Here is a 25,011-nt window from a genome sequence, read left to right on the forward strand (position 1 = left end):
AGCCAGTATGGTGAAACTCAAATGATCTATAAAAAAAATGATAATAAACTCATGTTCATGTGCTGGAAAATGTTTACATTTGAGGATTTAACACGGCATGTTTCTGTAATCCGACTCTAAATGTGCTTCACTTTAAACCCGCCCTTGAAAGTAGGAGAACCTGAACTGATATAACTTCAGCTATTGTTATTCACACCCATGTGTGTTCAGTAGTTGAACTTGAATTTGTAGATTGTTATGTTTATGTATTATATGTTTCTGTCGAGTTTATACTGGAACACCTGTGCCACAAATGTCATTGCCAGAAAAAGTTCCCAGAGCAAGATATACAGTTTATAGTCATCATATTTTTCTAGATGTATACAGATATAATAATAGATATGTAGATAGATTCAGTGGAGTTAAGCAGTAAGTTTTCATTTATAATGCAAAGTATTTAATAGAAATGTAAAATAAGGAAGAATATATAAGAAATTATACTATTACAAAAATATCACATACTTTGAGACAGAGGAAGAGATAACAAAATGTAGAGGAAGTGCTGCAAGACCTTATCTGAAGCACTAAGCAAAATATGATAATATACGCTGAATTAAACGGTGTTTCTACCTTTACCAAGATGCGGTACTGTTGTTGAGATCCCTCTGTGTCATCACATCGGCGTATCCCCTTCTTTTTGCATTGTCCAAATACCAGGATCATGAAACTTTTTCCACAGTGATACCATAGCTCCCAACTGTCCCTGATTTTGAGGGACTGTCCCTGGTTTGGAGCAATGTCCCTCTGTCCCTCATTCATCCTCATTTGTCCCTCATTCCTTCTCATTTGTCCCTCATTTTGGTCTGATCTATATGGATGTATATAAAATGTATTTGTTATCTTTCAAAAGGTGTTTTCCAGTGCTAAATCTTTCATCTGATTTCTAAATTGCTGCATTTGTAAATTTCAAAAGCCAATATAAAGGAATAATAGTGGTAAAAAAGCACTTGTGGGTTTAACCAATCTTTTGTTTTTAGTTTTTTGTACAATTCTCTGTTAAGGGGGCGTGGCAAGGGGTGTGTCCTATGCCTGCATACTTTTGCTGATAGGTGTCCCTCATTCCCATCGAAAAAAGTTGGGAGGTATGGTGATACCAATGGAGCTAACTTATAAGGCTGTTGGTCAGGACTCATTTGAGGACAGGGTTATATCTGTTACAGGCAACATCTGCCTATATGTGGTGAGTCTTAGGCGGTAAGCTAGACCTTACATCAGTTGTTTTGCTGTCATTAAAGCTGAACTCCAGACAAACAGCTAAATACAATACACACGTACTGTAGGAGCTGTTTTACCTGGCAAAGGGTTTATATTTCAATCCATTCAGTCCTGAGCTTTACACAATTCTGACACATTGCACAACCCTGCCTGGAGGGCAGGGGACTTAATTTTTCTGCTGTTAAGCAATAACACATTTTCCATCCTCCCGTCCTGTAGTTGGACAGTCATAGGAGAAGCAGCAAACTGATGATCTTACCTTTCTGTCCTTCTATTCTATCTTCCTACACATTAACAATTGCTCCTTTGACTGTATTTGGTGAATTTTACTGCAATAAAAATTTCTACTTGGATTTCCAATCCCCATGTACCAGTTGCCTTACAGTGTTTCTCGGCTGCGAGCCGGGCCTGCACTCTGGTCTGGGGTCTGCATATTGGGCGTTGGGTACCTACTTGGAGCGGTGCATCTACATATTGTACATGTGCTACTTGCATAAAAAAACTAAAATCATGAGGTATTAATAAATACAAAGCTGAAATGATACATGTATTTTATATCTGCCTGGAGTTAAAGGCCCAAACACATTTGCCCACACACTGAAACAGAGTGCTTTAGTGTGCGGCCAGCAACCATGCAGCAGTGTGATACTCGTTTTATTGCATTACACAGCGCTCTTTTTTTTTTACTTTATGTGAAGTGCACAAAGTGTCACAGTGCTTGATGTGCGGTGACACGCATGGACATCCAGAGAGTTGCGGCCGTTCTTCCCAACATCCAAATACAAGAACTCGTAGTTCTCAGACACTACAGCTAGCAGGACTATGTTGCAAAAGCCCTTATAGTTAAAATAATATGAGCCAGAGTTGGCTGGTGGTACAATCTGGACATGCTTGCCATCAATAGCACCACCACGGGGGGGGGGGGGGGGGAATCCCACTGATGATGGAACTGGGCTGCAAAATCCTGCCATTGCTCTGGGTTGGAAGGAAACTCTGGATTAAAAAAAAATATATATATATATATATATATATATATATATATATATATAACTACTTCTGCACATAACATTGCAATCAGATTTGACGCAAACGCTTAGCCAACATAAGGATACACTTAAATGGGTATTTAAAGACAAAAGTGGAAGGTCAACTTATCTGATTCCCCCCCCTCTGGTGGCCCATTAGACAACTTTTAGAGGGGGGGCACCTATACCCCTGCCTGGGAGCAGGGGGATAGGTGCCAAGGAGAAAATGCAGGGGGAAGCCGCCAAAGCTACCGATGGACAGATTGGCAAGCAATGGGAGGGGGGATGGTGGGGAGTTTGACTGACCACCATCACACTATTGGCAGCTCAGTGGACAGATAAGAAGTGTCATAATCTAAAAAGCTGGATACACACTGTCCAAATTGCAGCACATTTTGACATTATGATTTAACCAATCAATATAATAGGAGACAAAAACTTAAGAAGTTTCAATTTGTAGGTAACCAGGAAGGCCCTTGCACTACATGGTTTGGGGAATTTATACAGAAATTTGAACACAAAAGAGGTATAGTGTGTATGGGTTTTGCAAAGTCAGCAGATACAGTATTTGGATCTGTTGATTTAGCATTTGGGGGGGGGGGGGTACAAATGAGTTTGGGCCTAAAAAAATGGCCTCTTGCACTCTGCCTGAATTTGAGGACACCAATAACATGTGTACACATTTTAGGGGGTGTTTAGGGTAAGCCTCAAAATGTAGCTGACAAAAAACACTGTTAAGTTACCAGGCTAGGTGTGTATGGGCCCAGGATAGCATGCTGGGGAGGTTAGTGAAGGAAAATATGCATGTAGGCTAAAAAAGGAGCAGGAAAATCTTACAGCATGCATGAGAACAAAGAGGACATTCACAGCATATTACAATATTGATAAATATGTAATGAACAAATTATTAAAATACATTAGCAAACATAAATATATAGGATGTGATCTTAAAGGTAAAAACTTACCCTTAATATAGTCCTACTGCAGGACTTGAATGGTGGCTGAACAGGTCTTTGGAATAATGACTCCCAAAGTCTCGTAGTACGTCTAGTACATCACTACGTTCGTGTTGTCGACTGACAATTTGTGTAACGTTAGTATGCAAGACAAGATCCTGGCACATGCCCTTTTGATAAAAATCAGATGCTCGGTTGGCCAACAATCGTACCATGTGTACAAGGCTTTAAGCTTTGTACACATGGTATGATTGTTGACAGGGGTTAGTCTGTTAACAGACTGTTGTCCCAAAATCTTACTGTTAGTATGCTCCTTTTGACAATTGTTGTCCAACTTTTGGCCAACAAATGTTAGATGACAGGCTAGTAAATTTTTGGTGGACAGCGGCTTGACATCAGTTTTTCGTATGGTCAGTACCCAAATCCGTCACACAAAAGGCGAAAGTACAAACACGCATGCTCGAAATCAATGCTCACCAAACACGAAATTAGCAAAAGGGGACCAAAGGGTGGCACTCAAGAGCTGAAATTCCTCATAGTACGTCACTGCGTTTGTGTTTGTGGCGCGACAATTGTGTACCATTTCACAAAAATCAGATGCTCGATTGGCCAACAAACGTACCATGTGTACGAAGCTTAAGAGTTTGCACCTGCAGAGTTTGCTTACATGGTATGTCTGCCTCTTGTAAACATTTCAAAGACTTAACTGGTACCTTTCTGTGTTCAGTGATCCATTGCTTTGGTACATATAGCAATATTCTAGTACCATTTTGCAGATAAAAGGCAAAACAGCTGATTTTATTATGGGTTTACATGCAAATACAATGCAATGAGAGAAAGGGCAATTTTTGATGATCCTTTACTCATGGATTTCCAACAAAAGTGAAACAAAATTTGCAGAAAAATGTCCTTACTGTGACAGTTAGGTCCACCTCATATGAGTCATGTCATTATCCATCAGACTTCTGTAACACCCAGTGATGTCAGCATTCCCAAATTGTTGTTGAAAAACATATCTTTGCTTGTACAGCATGTTGGTAGGTGTGGTGGTTAAGGTGTTGGCTGTGTATGCTCAAGCATGCTGGGTCAACCTCTGTTTAGTGATTGCAACCTCAAGAGAGTTGCAATACAATTTACAAAGCACAATATATAGAACTCTCTTCATTGGGACTGTTTTATGATATTCATTTCCTAATCATAAAAAGGTGTGAGCAGAAACATTGACTATAGAGAAAATTAAGTATTAACCATGATAAATACAATTGCACAAATGTATAAGTTTTAATATATAAAATAAGCAGGTAGTTAACATGAAAAAATTGATACCTATGGGATAGGTTCAAGGTGATCCAGTCAATAATACAAAGTAAAAAAAAAACAAGTAAAAAAAAAAACTGTAGGTCCATAATAAAAGGCACCCCAGTGTTTCCACACGTCTTGAATTTTTGGAAAACCCTCTACTGCATATCATATAAGTCCTCAAATCTAAATGAAAATGTAGTTTTTACATTTTTCCTCTGGCATAGCCCCTTATGGTGCCTATAAGTAAGGGCACATACATTTAACATCTGAATACTGAGCGACTTGAATATTGAGCATACACATTGATCTCCAGAATGAAATATTTTTAAGCAGACTTTATATGAAAATGGAAGGTCTACTTTACTCACTTCCCCTATCCCCCAAATACAAATTGCTTTAAAAAGCCATTAAATAATAAAGATCGTAGAAAAAAAAAACCTAGCCTTCGCCCAGTTTTTAACATTTCCAGGAGGTGTGAGTGATGTCACTGTACCTTTTGTGAGAGCTTAGTGTTTGTAATCCCCCGAGGATGTGCTTTTGCAATGGTGCACATTTTTTTATTTTTGAGGACCCAGCTCTTTCACCAGTGAGGCATGAGATGTCACCTGTGATTTCTAAAGGTGTTATAAGTCCGGCCTAGGTAAGTGCTTTTAATTTATTTCTTTTTTTGAACAGACGCTATTTTCTATGGCTTTTTGTGTCATTTCTGTATGATGGCTTTGGGGGTTGTGAGTAAAGCAGACTTTCCATTTTCAGGAAAGGTCCACTTTAAAAGGATATAGTTCTCCTTTACAAAAAACCTGCCTAAGCAGGTAAGGTATATTTTTAGATTAAAAAAAAAATCCCTGTACCCTATATATTTTGTTGATAACTATTTAGATGCAATTACAATGTTCTAATAGCATCAGATGCGTAACCGCTGTTGCCTTTAAGTAAAACTCCAGTTGCTGGGCGTGAATGTGTAACAGAATGTGTTACTTGGGAAGACTGAATTCTTCCCATTTATGAAAACATATAATGCATTGCATTTGTCTATGTCAAAATGTATAAATAAAACTGTTATTTGAAAAAAATAAAAAAATAAATATGCAGCTCTGACTAAAGATGAATAATACCCTTGCTATAGGTGTAGTACATACCTTACGAAGCCTGACTAGAATACTCCCAGGATGTTGCTAAGTACTCCCAAGACGTTGCTAAGTGAGGCCTAGTCGTGACTGCTCACCTCCACCATCACAGGCGTGAGCTCTTTCTCTGATTCAGATCTCCTCACATACTCTTTCTCTCCCCTGATGCAGTAGCTCTGAGCTCAGCATTTGAGAGCTAACTCCTGTGATGGTGGAGGTGAGCAATGATGACTAGGCCTCACTTAGCAACATCCAGGGAGTACTTAGCAACATCCTGGAAGTATTCCAGTCAGGCTTTATAAGGTATGTAAATTGCCTACACTTATAGCAAGGGCTTTTTTCAACTTTTGTCAGAGCTGCAGAGTTAGTTTCTATCTACAGATGTCCCCATATCTGCATAGACAGTTTTGTGGTAAAGGTGAACTATCCCTTTAGGACAAACAACCATGATTCTTGACCGCTTGCCTCCCGCCGGCTATCATATGATGAACAGGTGGCACGCCTCTCGTTCTGGGAAGGTGTCATATGATGTCCCTCCATTTAAACAGGGAATGTGCGCGATCGTGCGCACGCATCCCTGTTCCTTCGGTGGCGGTGTGTCAGGGAGACACCGCTCACCACCGAGGGGGGTGAAAAGCCATTGGGCATGGCTGTTTACCACATGATCACAGGTGGTACCGGCCCACTTTGCACGACACATACACGCACGTCGGTGGCTGTGTGTTCCCGGGAACACTGCTCGTCACCAATGCTGGTAAACAGCCATTGGCCAGCGGCTGTGTACCATGTGATCAGCTGTGATCCTTTCACAGCCGATCACTAAATGTCAACAAACCTCTGTAACAAGATGTTACCGGGTTCTCCTCCTCACACACTGATCGCGTGTGAGGAGGAGATTGAGGTTAGATCTCGTTACCGCCTACAGTGTACACCAACCAAGAGGACCTGTCATCACCCATCAAAGTACCTGTCACTGTTCATCTGAGTACCTGTGTTCCTGTCACAGTCCATCTGAGTACCCGAGTACCTGTCACAGTCCATCTGAGTACCCAAGTTACTGTTACAGTCCATCTGAGTACCCAATTACCTGTCACAGTACATATGAGTACATGAGTACCTGTCACAGTACATCAGAGTACCCGAGTATCTGTCACAGTACATATGAGTACACGAGTACCTGTCACAGTCCATATGAGTACCCAAGTACCTGTCACAATCCATATGAGTACCCGAGTACCTGTCACAGTCCATCTGAGTATCCGAGTACCTGTCACAGTCCATCTGAGTACCCAAGTACCTGAGTACCTGTCACTGCCCTTCATAGTAGCCAAATAACAGTCACCAGCCCATCAGAGCACCCATGTACCTATCTGTAGCCCATCAGAGTACCCGAGTACCAGTCGCCAGACCATCAGAGCACCCGAGTACCTATCTGTAGCCCATCAGAGTACCCAAGTACCTGTCACCAGTCCATCAGAGTACCCGAGTACCTGTCACCAGCCCATCAGAGTAACCGAGTACCTGTCACCAGCCCATCAACGTACCCGAGTACCTGTCACCAGCCCATCAGAGTAACCGAGTACCTGTCACCAGCCCATCAACGTACCCGAGTACCTGTCACCAGCCCATCAGAGTAACCGAGTATCTGTCACCAGCCCATCAGCGTACCCGAGTACCCGTCACCAGCCCATCAGCGTACCCGAGTACCTGTCACCAGCCCATCAGAGTACCTGAGTATGTGTCTGCAGATCATCAAGTTACCCGAGTACCTGTCTCCAGCCCATCAGAGTACCCGAGTACCTATCTGCAACCCATGCCTCCTAGAATATAAGTTGGGGTGTTTTCTTTCCAAAATGGGGTCATTTTGTGGGTAATTCCACTGAGCTGGTACTCAAGGACCTTCAGAAGTGTGATAGGTAGGAATGAAATGAGATGTGTAATTTATGCTCCTAGAATGCCTGAAGGCATTACTTCAATGTTGGGCCTCTGTAAGTGGCCATGCTGTGTAAAAGTCTCACACATGTATCACCATACTCGGAAAGAGTAGCAGAATGTATTTTGGGGTGTCATTTTTGCTATATACATGCTATGTGTTATATCTTATAAATGACAACTTTTTTTCCACATTTTCCAAAAATTCTGGAACAAAATGAACTGTTCAAAAGACTCATTCTGCCTCATAGATTATACGTTGGGGTGTTTGCTTTCCAAAGTAGAAGAATGTATTTTGGGGTGTAATTTGTTGTATGCATATGTTGTATGTGAGAAATAACCTGATAATATGACAATTGTGTAAAAAAAAAAAAAAATGTTAATTTTGCAAAGGATTGGGGGAAAAAATGACTACTTAAAAAAAAACTCACCATGCTACTTACTTAATACCTTGGAATGTCTACTTTCTAAAAAGGGGTAATTTGGGGGGTATTTGTACTTTCCTGACTTGTTAGTGTCTCAAGAAATGAGATACACCCGATGTACTGAAGGCCTGATCAGAAGTGATCAATTTTCAGTGATTGTCACCATAGATTGTAGACTGTATAACTTTCACAAGGACCAAATAATATACATTAATTTGGGTTATTTTTGCCAAAGATATTTAGCAGTATAAATTTTAGCCAATATTTTTGAAGAAAAATTAATAATTAGCAAAATGTTATAACAGAAACAAAGAAAAAAGCATTTTTTTCACAAAATTTACGGTCTTTTTTTATTTACAACACAAAAAACAAAAAACCCACTAGTGATTAAATACCACCAAAAGAAAGCTCTATTTGCACGAAAAAAAGGACGCAATTTTCATAGGGGTACAGTGTAGAGTAATTGTCATTCAAACTGTGAGAGCGCTGAAACCTGAAAATTGGTCTGGGCAGGAAGGGGGTATAAGTGCACTGTATTGAGGTGGTTAATGCCTAAATGTAAATTATGTATTAGATTATAAATTATTACATTTATGTGAAATCCTAAATAAATAAAAATAATACAAAATATGTGTCCAATCAATGCAGCTGCACCTTTAAATTGGACAAATCCCTTTTGTGAATTAAAGAAACAATATAGCAATGGTATGGCTCTTGCAAATACATGAATCAAAGTCCAATTGTGCCATGCTCAACAACACAAAATTAGAATAGTCTTTAAAGTGTGCAGGTCCCACCAGATGATAGAGGAAATAACAAGTCCTTGGTAATTATATCCACATATCTTAACCAGTAAGTCTACAATGCACACTTACCAGACCCATCCCCCCCGCCCCTTTACAGAGGGTCAATTTGCACCTTTCGTTTATCCAGGACAGGTTCTCTTTATAGTTTCAACCCAAGCTTTGAGGTTCTTAAGATGTCCTTAAGCTCATGAAATAATAAAAAAGATGCCAGAAGAATAGATCATAGTGTAATATTTAATTGTACTTGCGTGGGTCTTCAGCCATAATCCAAAGAAAGACTACTTGGCTATTAGTCTTCTACACAAATAGATTTTTATGTGTGTCAACATGACTGTGAAAGGCAATGACATTAGGCCTGGTACACACTACTAGTTTCTTTCGTTCAATCCCACAGGCCTGAATGAAAAAAATTGACAACTCAGGAGGAACCGTTGTACTAACTATGCAATGTTTGTACATCGATCTCCACTGTTGTGCTATTGTGTTCTCACAGGGGGCCATTGGCTGAGACCGCTGACTGGGAGCCGATCATCGCCAGACCTTTTTCGGTTATGCACCTTCAACAAAAGCCTGTCTGGCTGCAGAACACACGGGCTGAATGTTGGCCGGTTTCTATTAAAATGCCACCCAACATTTGGCCCATGTGTACTAGGCCTTAGACTGTAAGTTTCTTTGAAAGCAGAAATTGGGTGTTTGTTTTTTAGTACAATGAAAAGTTAATTGGAAAATGTTGGGAAAAAAATGCTTCATCGTTTAGAGCAGGGGTCTCCAAACTGTGGCCTGGGGGCCAGATGTGGTAATTTGCTTGCCTTTATCCGGCCCTTGGGGCACTATTCATCACAAGGATATGGGACACTATTCTGGCCTCTGACACCAACCATGGGGAAAAATTCCTGCCACTGACATCAACAGTGCGGCACTATCCCCCTAATACCAAAGATGGGGCACTGTTTACTCCCACTGAGGCCTAAAAGTTATTTTCCTTCTGGCCACAGTCCGGCCCCCCTAAAGTCCAAAGTACAGTAAACTGGCCCTTTATTTAGAAAGTTTGAAGACCCCTTGTTTAGAGCATACTTTCCAAACTTTAATATGTAGGAACACTTAAAATAATATTCTAGTCTCAGGGAACCCCTGTTAATAATTACTGTATCTACAGCTCATGGTACATTAATGTGTTGAGCAGTGTGAGGAATACTCCTTACATTTGTGATCAGTGGGATGAAACCCCACCCCTTCCACTTACAAAAACCCAAGGAAGTACCCTATAGTTCTACTGGACCATGATCAAGAAAGGCTGGTTTCGCGTATCATTTTGTCTTCCTCTGTGAACATTTAGCATGCACACCATGCAGGTTGCAGCAACCATCCATTGCATTACATTAAAAAAAGTCTAATATGTGACTGTGCAGAATATCCTGTACTCTACTATATGAAATAAACAGCAAAGCCAGACAAGCAGTTGTAAACTTCAAACATACCGAAGTGCCTATACCACTCCCTGGTTCTTGGAGATCTTATAGCTCTCAGGCACTGTTCATACCTCCTACAACTGAAAGAACAAATACTGCCTGGCAGGCAGCAGCTTTTACTGTATGTAATCAGGCAGTAAAAAGATTTGTTTGATCTAACTCATGAGCTTGCAGCGTGTTCACCACAATACAACTAAAAACTTTTAACTATATTAGTGCATAGATCTTTAACTAATACTACATTAACCACTTGCTTACTGGGCACTTAAACACCATTCTGCGCAGACCAATTTTCAGCTTTCGGTGCTCTCACACTTTGAATGACAATTACTCAGTCATGCAACACTGTACCCAAATGAATTTTGTGTCCTTTTTTTCCCACAAATAGAGCTTTCTTTTGGTGGTATTTGATCACCTCTGGGGTTTTTATTTTTTGCGCTATAAATGAAAAAAGACCGAAAATTTTGAAAAAAAACGCATATTTCTTTGTTTCTGTGACAGAATTATGCAAATTATTAATTTTTCTTCATAAATTTTGGCCACAATTTATACTGCTACATATCTTTGGTAAAAATAACCCAAATTAGTGGATATTATTTGGTCTTTGTGAAAGTTAGAGAGTCTACAAGCTGTGGTGCGAATCGCACAAAATTGATCACATCTGATGTACTGGTGGACTATCTCGCTTCTTGTGACCCGAACAAGCCAGGAAAGTACAAATACCCCCCAAATGACCCCTTTTTGGAAAGTAGACATTCCAAGGTATTTAGTAAGAGGCATAGTGAGCTTTTTGATGTTGTTATTTTTTTCCCACAATTCTTTGCAAAATTAAGATTTTTCATTTTTTTTTCTCCACAAAATTGTCATTGTAATAGGTTATTTCTCTCACGTGGCATGTGTATACCACAAATGACACCCCCCAAAAAATTCTGCTACTCCTCCTGAGTATTACAATACCACATGTGTGTGACTTTTTCACAGCCTGGCCACATAGAGAGGCCCAACATGCAGGTAGCGCCATCATGTGTTCTAGGAACATAAATTACACATCTAACTTGTTGACTATTTATTACACTTTTGAAGCACCAGGACAATGACACGTGACACTGATGACAGATGGCACTGATGCGTGGCAATGATGACACTTATACGTGGCACTGATGACAGGTGGCACTGATGACAGATGGCACTAATATGTGGCACTGATGACAGATGGCACTAATATGTGGCACTGATGACACGTGGCACTTATACGTGGCACTGATGACACGTGGCACTTATACATGGCACTGAAGACACGTGGCACTAATACGTGGCACTGATGACAGATGGCACTAATATGTGGCACTAATACGTGCCACCGATGACAGATGCCACTAATACATGGCACCGATGACGCGTGACACTGATGACAGATGGCACTGATAAGTGGCATTGATGACACGTGACACTGACAACAGATGGCACGTGACACTGACAGGTGGCACTGATGACAAATAGCACTGATACGTGGCACTGATGACAGATGGCACTATGTGGCACTGATGATACATGGCACTGATGACACGTGGCACTGACGACAGGTGGCACTGACGACAGGTGGCACTGGGGGCAGGTGGCACTGGGGGCAGGTAGCACTGGGGGCAGGTAGCACTGGGGTGGATGGCACTGGGGGCAGGTAGCACTGGGATGGATGGCACTGGGGGCAGGTAGCACTGGGGTGGATGGCACTGGGGGCAGGTAGCACTGGGGTGGATGGAACTGGGGTGGATGGCACTGGGGCAGATGGCACTGGGGCAGATGGCACTGGGGCAGATGGCACTGGGGCGGATGGCACTGCTGGGGCGGATGGCACTGCTGGGGGAGGATGGCACTTTTTATTTTATTTTTTTACTTTTTTTTTTTTCCTTACTACAGGCAGAACGGCTGCCGCTGTAGCCGTTCATCTCTCCCCTCTCACACTGTCTGTGCGAGGAGGGAGAGCGGCGCTGAGAGATGATCTCATATGTTTACATATGAGATCATCTCCCATTGGACACGCCGATCACGCTGTAAACGGCCGCTGTGATTGGCCGTTTACAGCGATCTGTGTTTGCCTGTCCCCGGGGGACACGGCGAACACAGAACTTCTGCGATGCGCGCCCGCGGCGGCGCGCATTGCGGAAGTAAACATCAGGCCATCCAGGGACGACCACCCGGACGAACGCGCCTGCTCTACGGCCGTCATTCGGCTATAGGGCGGGCGCGAGGTGGTTAAACATAACCATTTGTACTAATTATAAAAGTCTGTATCCAACTATGATTTTTGTCCAACAAAACAGCTTATTGTATTATTCTTGTGCTGGCCTGGTTTCATATACCTTATTTGTTCTGTGATTGCTTACTGCACATTTATCATATTATCAACATGGGATTCCTTTGTTAGAACATCAAGTTTATAGCTAGAAGTGATAGAATATGCAGTGCAGCAGCTATAGAGCAGAAGAGTCCAACACTGGTATACTAGCCAAGTCCCTAGCAACAGGACCCAGCTGTTAAAAATAACCCAACAGCATGATTTACTCATAGAACTAAAAGCTCGTCATCCAGTTGAAGGTATTGGGTCTTTTTGTGATTGTGCTGACCTGCTAATAAGCGGGCAATATTTACAGGTTGGCTCCGTGCCTACCAAATGGAAGCAAAAGACAACTGGGTTTCAGCTTGTATAGATGCACAAGTACAGCAGGCTTTTACAAGGTATTTGCAAAGCTTTCAGCCAGCCTCAAGCAAGTTTTAAAAGATTTGCTGACCAGCACTTTGTCAGACTCACCTATCCTTAAACTATAGTTCGTAGCCAGTACCAGCATCTTCTACCCGACTTCTTTCGGGAGCTGGGATGCAGCAGCCTTCAGTGGCTGGCATGGGATGATGACACTCCTATGCATGTGCTGGAGCCCCAATAGTGAGTGGGTGTGTTTGTTCCTGACAAAGGAGAGCCCCTGAATGTGACTACAAGTACCTGGCGCCTGATTGTCAATATTAGCCGGCTATTGTTAGGTCCCTTCTGTAAGGTGGTGCATATGTAGTTGTCCCTTTAAGAATGTGCAAAGGATGGCTGATGGGCTGCTAAACTAGGAGCAGTCTCTACAGCTTTAACTGTGCCAGTGTTTAGATAAGCATAGATGGTTCAGCACACCCCTCCTGGTACACAGCAATCCAGTCCAGATCACTAGGCGATCTGCATTACCTGAAGGCTCAGTCGTTCTGAGATCAGGTTCCCCTGATTAGGTCCTCACAGTCATCACTAGCTCTCCCTGACTATAGGCACACATGGCAATGGGTCCCTCCAGCTTTGGGCCCCAGCACAGCAGGAATACTCTGTGATCATGATCACCAGCATATGTACATATCCTATCCAATGTTTGTACTTTTTTAATAAACCTACCTGGTTGTTCTACACCATATGGAGGCATTTTTCTTCCCATGATCCTCATACTTTTCATTGGATGTACATGTTGGTCCATACATTCTACACTTTGGATGACTTCTGCCTGAGTTCCAGCTCCAATCCCTTCTGTGAGAGGTCCAGTGTCCAACCTTGGAGTTCCACTTTTCAGTTCTTTCTGCTTGATTATCCCACTGCCATCCAGTAAGAGTGTTTACCCCTTATATCGGATGAAGGGCGCACTATCCCTGGTGACCCAATCATGTTTTTTTTTTTTTTTTCTCAATAAATTTTTATTAAAGTAAGTTTTTCCATAGACAGAGTATAAACAGTGTATACACAGTGTTACTTAACAAATACACAGCATTCGTTCATGTTCAGATGGCCTATACAGCCTTGATGAATCTATCCAGTATAGTTCAAATCGTGATGAAACTTCAAACAAAGCATAGAAAAATAATAACATTACCCCCGCCTTCAACGCTTTAATAATGTAAGAGCTGGGCATCCTCCGACCCCCCACCCCAACTGGGAACACACTGTGAAGGGCCAAGAGAACCTCCCACCTCCCCGATTGCCATTAGCGTTTGTTGGATGTGGAAGACCTTGTTGCTGAAAACCGTCAATATCTTCAATTTTGTATTGAGATAGTGGACAAATGCAGTACAATTCGAACCAAATTCAATATAGAATTTTAAAAGTAAGATGCAAAAGAGAAACAAAAAAACATAGAAAAGGAAAATTCAAACTAAAAGTACACAGTCTATTGTGTCCGTTGTTGGTATTTAAGTCGCCACTATTACTCAAATATACAAAAGTCTTTTTAGGGGTGTTGCTTCAATCTGTACCAGTCAGTCCACTGTCCTTGTGTTTTCGGATATTTGCCTTGGGATGAGGCAAATAGAGTTTCATACGTTGCATGGATGTTGGTGGTAGCTAATATTTCTCCCAGCTCTGGGGGATCACGATCCCTCCAATGTCTCATGATCACCAGCCTGGTGCTCAGTAAGATGTGGGTAGTTATTACTCTTGCTCTTTTGGGTAGTGTATCTAAGTCAAGTGAGAGAATGGCCATACCAGGGTGTTTCGGTATTTATATCTGTAATATGTGCTCAATCGTACGGAACACTTTATCCTAGAGTATTTGAATACTAGTAAATTCCCATAAAATGTGAAAGAGTGTACCCACGCATCCGCATTGTCTCCAACACAGCGGGGATGTTCGGTTATCAAACTTGGACACTCTATACAGGGTCAAATACCACCTCAGGAGTATTTTTTGTGTTAATTCCCATAAGTTGATACACATGGTGGCCGAGTACGTGGATTGAAGTGCCTGTTGCCATTTGTCTGACGAGTATTGGGTTCCCCAGTCCCTTTCCCAGGCTATAATATTAGAGTTTTTGGTGAACAATAATTTACCATTTAATGAGGTGAAGAACAGGGAAATTCCTTTAATGTTAGTGGTTGTATTATTCAGGTAGAGGAAAATCTTCCACGGTAACTGAATTGAGATAAAGGAGTTATCTTTGAGAAAGTGTTGTATTTGGGTATACCTGTAGAGGTCAGATCCTTTAAGGTCAAATTCGATCTGTAACGATCTGAATGTTTTCACAGAGGGTCCTATGGTGAGATCAGCGATATTCTTAATCCCCTTTCTGACCCAATGTATCACTTGAAGATCAGGTATAATCTCTGAGAGACATGCAAGAGGTATCTGAATTGAGGACAATGGCGTATCAATAGGGGGGGTATGGAGTAGGAGTTTCCAGGCCTGTAAGGACGCACGGATTTCTGGGCCTAGAGACACATCAGGCATCTTTTTAATAGTACTAGCCAGTAAGTAGTTATAGGTATTGGTGCCAGAAAGCTGAAATTCCTCCAGCTCCTGCCATTTCGTTCTGGGTGAATTTGGAAACCACAATCTCAATTGCGCAAGAACCGAGGCCGTGTGATAGTCTTTAATCAGTACATTGCCCACTCCTCCAGCTTTCCTTACCGCTATTGATTTCCTAAAGGCCCACCTTGCTCTCTTTCCTTTCCATAAGAATTTATTAATCATAGATTGCATTTTGATAAAGTATGAGTTAGGGATCGGGATGGGCAGTGCTCTGAACAGATATATGATCTGTGGTAAGATCACCATTTTAAACGCCGCTAGACGCCCCGACCAGAGTAATTCAGCCATCGCTAGGTCTTGAAGTTTTGATGGTAGAGAGTTAAGAAAGGGAGTATAGTTAGCCGACAAGAGTTCCCTTGTGGAAGCAGTCAGGAAGATCCCTAGATATTTAACTCTATCTTTGCTACAGGCATATGGAAACCGTGAACTGAGCTCTCTCTGTAAACCTGGTGATATGCCCATTCCCAATACATAAGATTTGCTTTCATTCACCTTATAATAAGATATTGTATTAAACATTTGTAGAACTGCATGTACCGAAGCCAGGGAAGTTTCAGGGTTCGTAAGCATTAGAATAATATCGTCTGCAAAGAGGCTGATGACATGTTCAGATTTATGGGTATGGAAGCCAGTAATGTTAGGATGCCCTCTAATAAGGGTGGCCAAGGGTTCCAATATGAGATTAAAAATTAAAGAAGAAAGCGGGCACCCCTGACGGGTGCCATTAGTGATTTGGAACGGCTTGGAAAGAATGCCCGAGGTGTACACCCGGGCAGACGGTGTAGAGTATAGGGCTAATATTGCCTGCAGCATAAATCCCTGAAAGCCATACCTCCGCAGGACCGTCTCCATATAGCCCCAATGTACCCGGTCGAAGGCCTTCTCCGCGTCTAACGCCAGCAGCAGAGAAGGCCTCCCCCCAGCACCAGCCAGATGAACAATGATCAGCAGTAGCCTGGTGGCGTCCGAAGTCTGACGCCCCCTAGTGAATCCAGTCTGGTCTGGGTCGATTAGAAGTGGCAGAACATCTATCAGGCGGTTTGCTATCAGTTTGGCGTATAATTTCAGATCGGTGTTCAACAAGGATATAGGTCAAAAATTCGCAGGTGTATTTGGGTCTTTCCCTGGCTTCGGTAATGTCACAATTAAGGCTTCGAGCATTTCAGGGGGAAAGGACGAAGAGGCAACGGCATTATTAAAAATTTTACCCAGATAGGGTGCTAAAATATCTTTGAAAGTGCGGTAATATTCCCCCACAAAACCGTCCGGTCCTGGGGATTTGTTAAGTGGGAGTGTATCAATCGCTTCAATTATTTTGTCAATAGTAAACGGTGCGTTCAGGGATGCTATGTGTTGTGGCGTCAGTGTTGGTAGCGAGATTTTCAGTAAAAAGTCATTGATCATGTCAGTGGTAGGTTGTGGCGTATCTCTGTATTCTTTGAGGTTATAGAGGGTGCTGTAGTAGTGGCTAAATGCGTCTGCAATGTCTTGGGGGTGTTGCATTTTCAGTTTGGTGGTGGGGTGCAAGAGGAATGGGATTTTGGTTTTACGTCTATGCCCTTTAAGTTGGTGTGCTAACAATTTCCCTGCTCTATTTCCATGTGCGTAGTATTTCATCTTAAGTCTTTTGGTATGTTTCTCAAAATCCTCCAATAAGAGTGTTCTGAGATCACACCTTAGTTGGGTTAGCAGCTTAGAATTGGAAGTGGATGGTTGGTGTTTATTTTTTGATTCTAGGTCAGTAATTTTAGATGTGATATCCTGGATCTTGTTTTGTCACTGCCTTCTCGCCCTCGCCCCCATTTGGATAAGAATTCCCCTCACATACGCCTTGTGGGAATTCCACAAGGTGAATTGGTTGCACACCGATGGTTCATTTAAGGCAAAGAATTCTTTCAAGAGTTGCTCCATGCGCAGCCTACACTCCGGTTGTTGCATAAGAAAAGAATTAGCTCTCCAGACCGGGGTGGAGCCCACCATGGAGGTGTCTGTCATTGAAAATTTTATAGAGGCGTGGTCAGACCACGTAATATCATTAATCTCAGAGGATACGATCCTAGATAGAGTCTTTTGGTCAACCAAGAACAAGTCGATCCTAGAGTAAGTTCGATGAGCCGCTGAAAAAAACGTGTAATCCCTTCCCTCAGGGTGTAGACAGCGCCACACATCAAACAACTCTTCCCCTTGAAGTGTTTCAAGTAAGGATAAACCTACGCGAGTCTGCCTTGCCGTGGAGTCCACCGTGGGATCAGGCACTACATTAAAGTCTCCACAGATTATCAAGAAGCCCCGTTTAATACTATTGATCCGTTTCATGAGTTTAAGGAAAAAGCGAGGCTGTCGTGAATTAGGGGCGTACACATTGACAATAGTATACGTTATTTGGTTAATGTCACAGATGAGTATATGGAATCGACCATTGGGGTCCTTGTGCTCTTCTTGTAAAGTAAAAGCAACAGTGTCCCGAATCGCAGTTAGCACCCCTCTGGTTTTGGATGTGGAGTTAGCTGTAAAAACATGTGGATATTGCCTATTACTGCATGGTGGAGCCGAAGTTGCACAAAAGTGGGTTTCCTGGGCGCACAGGACGTCAATCCTGTGCTGTAAGGCTTCAGCCCAGAGAGATTTCCTTTTCACCGGGTGGTTGAGGCCATTAACGTTAATCGACAAAAAGTTTATAGCCATAGGGGCAATAGTGAGCTATCAGGATGGTGGCGTGGTTGACTCAGTGCAAGCTGCAGAGCACATATCCATTGCAAAAATGGTAAAGGCACCTCTGTCACAAGAAAATCACATTTACTCACTGTGAGTGTAGGTCCAGTCCGAGAAGCATGGTTTTGTTTCCATCCCATAGCTGCATAGGATCTCGTAGGAGAAAGGTCTCGTGGCAGACAGTGTTCTACTGTGACAATAGACTGTGTGAGGACAAAGGAAATAAAAAACAAACAAAACAGAAAGAAACATAAAAAGTTGAACAAAAGCAGAGGCGTACTTGCCGATGGATAATACCGTGAACGTGTTGCTGTAGAACAAGGAACCATCAGTAAAGCGTTGCCTAAGCAGTTCTAAGGAGTATGTACCCGGGTGCAGCTACACGCTGCTCAAGTAAGCTGGGGGTAAGTTCAAGCCTATTGTTCGGTCCGGGGATTATAGGTGGACAAGTTGAGGTTCCCATGACCCAAAGTAGGCTAAACTGGTAGTTAATGATGGGACCTGGCGTTTCGCTGCGTAACAGTTTTCCAGTCTTGGATATGTTCCAGTTTGCTGGAGATGGCGACAGTGTTGTCAGCCGGTTCAGGGATGATTTGCCATTCTTTAAGCAGTAACAGCCCTTTTTCCAAGGAGTCTACCACAAAGAGTTTGTCTTGCTTTGTAATAACGAGTTTGGTCGGATAGCCCCACTTATAAAGGATACGGTGGTTCCTCAGTGCTTTCGTGATAGTGTTCAAGTTCCTACGCTTTTGCAGGGTATGTTGGGATAAATCAGCGTAAAATTGGAGATCCTTGTATTGGGGTAGAAGTTGATCCCGGTTACGCATTATTGACATCAATAGCTCTTTTATATGGAAAAAGTGCAGGCGTAAGATCACATCCCTGGGGATGTTTTCCGAAATATGAGAAGGTTTGGGCAGACGGTGTATCCTGTCAATAGTGAACTCTATATCGGGCGTATCAGGCAGGAGGGAAGCAAACAGGGTTTTGGCATAGGATCTCAGGTCTGATGGCGTGACCGATTCGGGGATCCCCCGTATTTTGAGGTTGTTCCTTCTGGATCTGTCTTCAATGTCTGCTAATTTACTTTTCACCCATGCCAAATCTCCTTCCCTCTCCTCATTCGCATCCACCAAGTCATTAATGGTGGATGCATACTCTCCCATCTTCCTCTCAATATAATCCACCCTATGTTCCACCGCTCTCACCTCCCCGCTTAGCTTATGCATACAGTTCATCATGTCTGATTGTAGAGTGCTTCTCAAAGAGACAAGCATATCCTTGAGGACTGTGTCCAGCACAGGCTGATTCGTCGTGGGAAACTTAGTGATGGATTCTGGAAGTTCCCTAGTGTCCTCCCCTGAGTCTGATGCAGGGCTCATGGCTGAGCTGAATCCAGCGCCATCCATCCTCATCTTAGCCTTAACTGGGCTGCCAGAGGGAGAGTGTGGAGGTGGGGAGTGTGAGCTATCTTGCGGTTCATCTAGGGAGGGTGAGTTGTCAGCATTCATCTGAGAGAACCGAGGATTGTGAGAGGGGGTGGATGTGGCGTCAGCGCCATATTGCCTACCTCCATGCCGCGGCCTAGTCAAGTCATCCATCAAGCGTTGCGGCTTGGACGAGCCTTTTCGTTTGTTCGGCATGATCCTCAGCGGTGCCCGAGGTAGAGCGCCAGGTTTAGGGGCCAAAACGGGGTGTTTATCCGTAGATTTGAGCCGTTGATTCCACCGTGTCTCCGGAGCTCCGGACTTATGCTGCCATTCAGCTCCGGTGCAGGCCACGCCCCCCCCAATCATGGTTTTTGATTATCCCATACACCCTTATCTTTGTATTGGGCCATACCTCGGAGTCCTTCTCCCAGTGTGGACTACTCCAGCATATTGTGGCATCAATACATCTTTATAAGAACTTTATTCACTATCCAGTGATTTCTCGTTTTTGGTTGTCCAGTGAACGTTGCACTTTTGCACCCAGCAATTTAATTTAACACTGTGGTTCAATTTATGATATATCTTGCACATGATATATACAATATGTCATTATTATTTTAAAAGCTACACTATGTGTTATAATCTGTGTTTAATTGTCAAATTTTGTGTTAGCTGTTTACATCATATGTTTTTGGTAAGCGCAGTAATCTTACCCCATCTACACATAAGTATGTTAATTGGGGAGACCCTGAAAGAGGAGTTAAAAGCTATATTACCACAGGGAGTGAAGTTCCATTTTAAACATATTACTTTGTTACTAGGGATGAGCTTCGTGTTCGAGTCGAACATACGAATACCGAAAGTTATGGACCGCTCGCGCCAAATTTGTGTGGCGCGCACGGCCCACAATGCACTGCGCCATTGCAGTGCATTGCTGGCTCATGATTGGCCAAGCATGCACTGTGACCCCGCATGCTTGGCCAATCACAGAGCCGGCAGCGAGGAGAGCCACGATTGGCCACAGGAAGGATGCCTGTGGCCAAACATAGCTCAGGCTGTGTAGTACACGCCCTACACTATATAAGGCCGCCAGCGCGGTAGCCTTGTGTAGTGTGTTGGTGTCTGTAGGAGTTAGTGGGTGTTCTGTGTACCTTCAACACAGTATACACCGTTCGTTATCGGTCGATTTTGCGTTCTTGCTCTTCTGTAGTGGGTGTTGTCTGCGTGCCCTGACCGCAGTATACACCATTATATCGACCTATATAGCTAGCTATATTGCTCTTTTGTGATAGAGCTTGCAGTCAGTTGTAGGAGATTGTGCGTGCTGTCTGCTTGCCCTGACTACAGTATACACTGTTATATCCACCTATATAGCTAGCTATATTGCTCTTTTTTAATAGAGCTTGCAGTCAGTTGTAGGAGATTGTGCGTGCTGTCTGCGTGCCCTGACCGCAGTATACACCGTTATATCCACCTATATAGCTAGCTATATTGCTCTTTTGTAATAGAGCTTGCAGTCAGTTGTAGGAGATTGTGCGTGCTGTCTGCGTGCCCTGACCGCAGTATACACCGTTATATCCACCTACACAGCTAGCTATATTGCTCTTTTGTAATAGAGCTTGCAGTCAGTTGTAGGAGATTGTGCGTGCTGTCTGCGTGCCCTGACCGCAGTATACACCGTTATATCCACCTACACAGCTAGCTATATTGCTCTTTTGTAATAGAGCTTGCAGTCAGTTGTAGGAGATTGTGCGTGTTGTCTGTGTGCCCTGAACGCAGTATACATTGTTATATCCACCTATATAGCTCTTCTCTAATTGAGCCATCTGCCATCTGCAGGAGTTAGTGGATGTTGTGCCTCAGCACAATATACACTACCCAATTGCTGGTTTTCCCATCTCCCTTCAGGCCATTACCATGTCTGGAAGGCCAACAAGGAGAGTCAGACAGGCACGAGCCGATAAAAGAGGGCAAGCAGGCTCTGTGTCTAGAGACAACAGTGCTGGTCGTGGACGCGGTGCATCGTCATCATCAGCACGTGGCCATGGGACACGCTTGTCCTTTTCAGCAGCTGGACATGTTGAGCCGCAACATGCCGAAGACTTGGTAGAGTGGATGACCAAGCCCTCTTCATCCTCCTCATCCTCTCTCACCCAGGCTCAGGGTACTAGCAAAGCAGCTGCCAATGCATGGTCTTCCCTCCTCTCAATGTCATCATCAGTGACTCCTTCCCTAGACCCACCACGTCCTCCTGAGGAGTCTCCTGAACTCTTTGAGCACAGTGTTGGATACATGCTCCAGGAGAATGCCCAGTGTTTTGTAGGCTCTGCTGATGATACTCAGCTAGAGGAATGCAGTAGCGTGAGCGCAGCGCTGCTATTTGCAACATATGTCTCAAGCGTTTCTCGCGTGGCCAAAACATCAGCCGCTTGGGCACCACATGCTTGACCAGACATATGTTGACCTGCCATGCAGCTCATTGGCAAGCGTACCTCAAAGACCCACACCAAAGAACAAAGCGGACCTCTCCTTGCCCCTCATCTGCTGGGATCTCCAACCCCACTAGACCTTCAGTCCTCTCTGAAACCTGCACTGAGAGGAATGAAGGTGTAGAATTAGTTGTCTCACAGCCAAGTGCTTGCGGGCACTCTGCTAGCAGTACACCCATGTCCGATTATAGCAGGCAAATTTCCCTGCCCCAGCCGCTGGACCGTCGAAAGAAGTTCACTCCCAGCCATCCACATGCCCAGCAGTTGAATGCTAGCTTGGCTAAATTGCTAGCACTTCAACTGCTGCCTTTTCAGTTGGTAGACTCGGCCCCCTTCCGTGAGTTTGTACAATGTGCGGTTCCTCAGTGGCAGTCCTCAAACGCCACTTTTTCTCACGGAAGGGGATTCTGGCTCTATACCAGCATGTGGAAGGCAATGTCCTTGCCTCGCTGGACAGGGCGGTCAGCGGTAAGGTGCATTTTACCGCTGACTCATGGTCCAGCAGGCATGGACAGGGATGTTACCTGTCTTTCACGGCCCATTGGGTCACTCTTCTGGCAGCAGGGAAGGATGCAGGACAAGGTGCAGTAGTGTTGGAGGTTGTTCCGCCACCACGCCTCCAAAATGCTACTATTGGTTGTGACACACCTCTCTCCTCCACCCCCTCCTCTTCTTCTTCCTCCATAGCCTCTTCCAGTGCTCTGTCCTCAGAACCAGCGGTGCTCCGTAGGCGTTCCAGGGGCTACGCAAGTACGCAGGCAAAACTATGCCATGCCGTGCTTGCGCTGGTTTGTTTGGGGGACAGGAGCCACACTGGGGCGGATGTTTTGTTAGCTCTGCAGGGGCGTGCCTGTGCTCGGCTGGCTGAGCTCCAAAAGGAGTTGAACCTGCCCAAGAACAGCCTTATATGTGACATGCCCTCCAGGTGGAACTCAACGTTGACCATGCTGAAGCGGCTGCACACACAGCAGAGGGCCATCAATGAGTACCTGTGCAACTACGGCACCAGGATAGGGTCAGGGGAGCTCGGTTTTTTCTCCCCACGCCAGTGGGGCATGATCAGGGATGCATGCACTGTCTTGTCACTGTTTGAGGAGGCCACAAGGATGGTGAGCAGTGACAGTGCATGCATCAGTGACACTGTACCTCTTGTCCACCTCTTGGAGAATACGCTGCATGGAATAATGGACAGGGCACTTGAGGCAGAACAGAGGCAGGAAGAGGAGGACCGCGGATCATGTTGTCCTTAGTGACCCAGAGGACTCCAGGCCGAATGCCTCAGCTAACCTACGCTGCATAGCCTCCCTGATCCTGCAAAGCCTGCGGAAGGATCCTCGTATTCTTCGGAATCAAGGAGAGGGACCATTACTGGCTGGCCACTCTGGCCCACGGTACAAGGGTAAGGTTGCCGACCTTATCTTGCCATCGCAGAGGGAGCAGAGGATGAGACATCTCTGGGAGGCCTTGCAGAAAGGTCTGTACAACGCGTTCCCAGAGACTGGGAGGTTACAAACTCCTGGTCCTGGACAACGTGTTGCTGAGGCATTGGTCAGAAGGAGCGGTGGAGAAGGTGGCCGTCTGACCGATGCGTTCAGACAATTTTTTAGTCCGCAGCCCCAAGGTATGATCGGTTCCAGCAACCATTGCCAGCGTCTGATTTACATGGTGCAGGAATACCTAGGGGCAAGGTCAGACTTGGACACCTTTCCCACCGAAAATCCTCTGGCTTACTGGGTCTTGAGGATGGATCACTGTCCAGAGCTTGCACAGTATGCAATTGAGCTACTGGCCTGTCCTGCATCCAGCGTTCTTTCGGAACGTACCTTCAGTGCTGCTGGTGGCTTTGTTACTGATCATAGGGTGCGCCTGTCCACCGACTCATTTGATCCACTGATCTTCATCAAGATGAATCAGTCTTGGATCACCCACAGTTACCAAGCACCTGAAGCTGATGTACCCGAATAATTTTTTTTAAAAATATCACATCCCTTCAAGACTGCCTATGCTGATGGTGAGTGACTATCCTGTTATGTTGATTGTCTATCCTCTTCCTCCTCCGCTGATATGTTGGAAGAACATTTTTGGTTCTGGGTGATGCCACCAGCCCAATTTTTCAGACCCTGTTTAACAGGGGCGTTTAATTACAATTTTTGATGCAATGCTTTGCAGCAGGGCTCATTCCTGCACCACAACTAGAGTATATGGGAGAAGTTGCACTGTCGTGGCACCAGCACCAGTGCCTAAGGCCCAATTTTTCTGCCCCTGTTTAACAGGGGCGTTTAATTAAAATTTTTGATGCAATGCTTTGCAGCAGGGCTCATTCCTGCACCACAACTAGAGTATATGCGAGAGGTTGCAGTGTCGTGGCCCCAACACCAGTGCCAGAAGCCCAATTTTTCAGCCCCTGTTTAACAGGGGCGTTTAATTATAATTTTTGATGCAATGCTTTGCAGCAGGGCTCATTCCTGCACTACAACTAGAGTATATGGGAGAGGTTGCAGTGTCGTGGCACCAGCACCAGTGCCTAAGGCCCAATTTTTCTGCCCCTGTTTAACAGGGGCGTTAAATTACAATTTTTGATGCAATGCTTTGCAGCAGGGCTCATTCCTGCACCACAACTAGAGTATATGGGAGAGGTTGCAGTGTCGTGGACCCAACACCAGTTCCAGAAGCCCAATTTTTCTGCCCCTGTTTAACAGGGGCGTTTAATTACAATTTTTGATGCCATGCTTTGCAGCAGGGCTCATTCCTGCACCACAA

This window comes from Lithobates pipiens, unplaced genomic scaffold, assembly GCF_037356315.1.
Source record: "Lithobates pipiens isolate NorthernLeopardFrog02 unplaced genomic scaffold, aLitPip1_a1.2 Scaffold_16, whole genome shotgun sequence".
NCBI lineage: Eukaryota > Metazoa > Chordata > Amphibia > Anura > Ranidae > Lithobates > Lithobates pipiens.